We start from the raw sequence: 2,689 nt of genomic DNA, 5'->3' as shown, positions 1-2,689 counted from the left end.
AACTCAAAGGAGGTCCAGATAAATGAAAGGAGAAGCCAGGAGGACAGAAGTAGCCCAATACCTCAGGGAGGTCTATCAAAATTCAAGGTTGCCTTCTTCATACTGTACCAGGTGTATGTCCAAACAATGGTCACTCTAAGTAAGGTTATCCTGTCTGAACAGGGCATTTGGAATTTGTGAGTATGCCTGCTCTAGCATCTTTCTGTTTAACAATGTCCTTGAAGTGTGCTTGTTCTCTTCTATAAGTGGGCTGTCCTTGGGCTCATCAGGCAGCAGTTGTTAAGCCTCTCTGGAGAGTATGAGAGAAGCTATTACAACATAGCAAAAAGTCCCTTTTGAGACCAATTCATGAACAGAGAGTGCTTGAGAGGCAACTCTTCCCAGTGATTGTCAGGATAAAGGAACTAGGAAAAACTGGTAGTAATTGATGGACTTGGTGAGTATATAACATTTCCTATAATATGTTAGGCTTTCAGAAGGGATTAAAGAATGAGGCTGGACACGTCTTGTTGAGGCCCTTTCATTTCTGAGAGGCTTTCAGTATTCCTTTAGTAAAATAAGATATAATATTTAATCTAATGGAGGCAATAAACATTCATCAGAAAACATATGGAATCACTTCCAGGACATTTTAACTGACTTTCTTATGAAGATTTAAAAAAAAAAAAAAATAGATATGTTTTCTTCATTGTCAGCAATCATTTATTTTTGGGAGAGACCATGGAAAGAACAGAGGGTAACAGATTCAGACAGTAACTCAGGAGAATGATAGAAGTAAGGTCAGGCAGGACAGGATGATGTGTGTGATCATGTTAGAAATATCACCAGATTCCTTTGGGAGTTATAAAGGTGCTTTAATTCTTGTCCTTGCCAAACGTTCTATAATAGTAGGGTGAGCTTTTATTTATTATCGAAGTCAAACTGGACTCTTATGCTCTGGTTATGCTACAGATGTGAGCTGTCAGTCATGTCTCTTACAATAACCAGAATGGCTCTGGTTAGGTCGTAAAAGAAGGGAAAGGATTCAAGAAGAGATCCTCCAAAGAAAATGCTTTAGGTTGGAAGGCGCTTGCTTACTTTTATTAGGCACATAGTTGGTTGTACATTGAAAGGACCAATTACTTGTGTCTGATACAAGGGAAGACAAGAAGTACCCTTTTATAAAATCAAGTTTCCCTGATGGGCTGTACTTTGTTTATGAGGTCTAAAGCTTTGTTGACTATTTTTAGTGTATTTTAGTAGAAAATGCTTTGAACATATCTAGCATTAAAAAGGAAGTAATTACAAAGGATGTAGATAGGCAATTCTATACATTAATATTATGTACTCATTATGTGGTCATTGTTAGGTGCCATCGAGTTGGTTCTAATTGATAGGAACCATGTGCACAACAGATGAAACACTGACTGGCTCTGCGCCATCCTCACAATTGTTAAGCTTGAGCCCATTGCTACTACTGCCACTGTGCCAACACATCTCACTGAAGGTCTTCCTTTTTTTTTGCTAACCCTCCACTTTATCTAGCATGATGTCTTTCACCAGGGACTGGTCCCTCCTGATAATATCTCTGAAATATGAGAGACGAATCTGGCCATCCTGGCTTCTAAGGAGCACTTTGTCTATACTTCTTCCAACACAGTTTTGTTAGTTCTTTTAGCAGTCCATTGTACTTTTAATATTTTTCTCTAATACCACAACTCAAATGCAGCCATTCTTCTGCGATTTTCTTCATTTATTGTCCAACGTTCATATGCATATGAGGCTAGTGAAAATGCTATGAATTGGATCAGTAACTCTGGTGTAGTGGTTACCAGTTGGGCTGTTAACAAGGTCAGCAATTTGAAACTACCAGCTGTTCCCTGGGAGAAAGATATGGCTTTCTGCTCCCATAAAGATTTACAGCCTCAGAAACTCTATACAGGGTTGCTATGAGTCAAAACGGACTCCATAGCACATAACCACTACCACCACTATGAACTGGGTCAGGTACACTTTAGTCCTTATACTGACATCTTTGCTTTTGAACACTTTATAGAGTTATTGTGCAGCAGATTTGCTTACTTCCATACGTCCATTGATTTCTTGATGGCTGCTTCTGTGAGTGTTGATTATGGATCTGAACATAATGAAGTCTTTGACAGCTTCAACATTTCCTCCATTTATTATGATGTTATTTATTGGTCCAATGGTGAGGATTTTTGTTTTCTTTACATTGAGGTGCAACCCATGCTGAAGGCTGTGGTCTGTGATCTTCATTAGTATTTTAAGTCCTCTTTGTTCTCAGCAAGCAAGGTCGTATCATCTGCATATCACAGGATTAATGAATCTTCCTTCAATCCTGATGCCATGTTCTTCTTCATATAATCCAGCTTCTCAGATTATTTGCTCAGCATACAAATTGCATAGGTGTGGTGAAAGAAGTCAACCCTGGCATAAGCCTTTCCTAATTTTAAATCATTCAGTGCCCATTGTTCAGTTCAAACCATGGCCTCTTGGTCTATGTATAGGTTCCTCAATGAACTGTTCCAGAATACTCAATCTCCACAATGTTGTCCATAGTTTGTCATGGTCCACAAAGTGGAAAGTCTTTGCATAATGAATAAAGCACTGGTAAACATCTTTCTGGTATTCTCTGCTTCCAGCCAAGATCCATTTGATGCCAGCGATGATATCCCTTGTTCCACATCCT

This window comes from Chrysochloris asiatica, unplaced genomic scaffold (assembly GCF_000296735.1).
Source record: "Chrysochloris asiatica unplaced genomic scaffold, ChrAsi1.0 scaffold00022, whole genome shotgun sequence".
Taxonomy (NCBI): Eukaryota; Metazoa; Chordata; class Mammalia; order Afrosoricida; family Chrysochloridae; genus Chrysochloris; species Chrysochloris asiatica.
Note: the sequence above shows the minus strand (reverse complement) of the source record.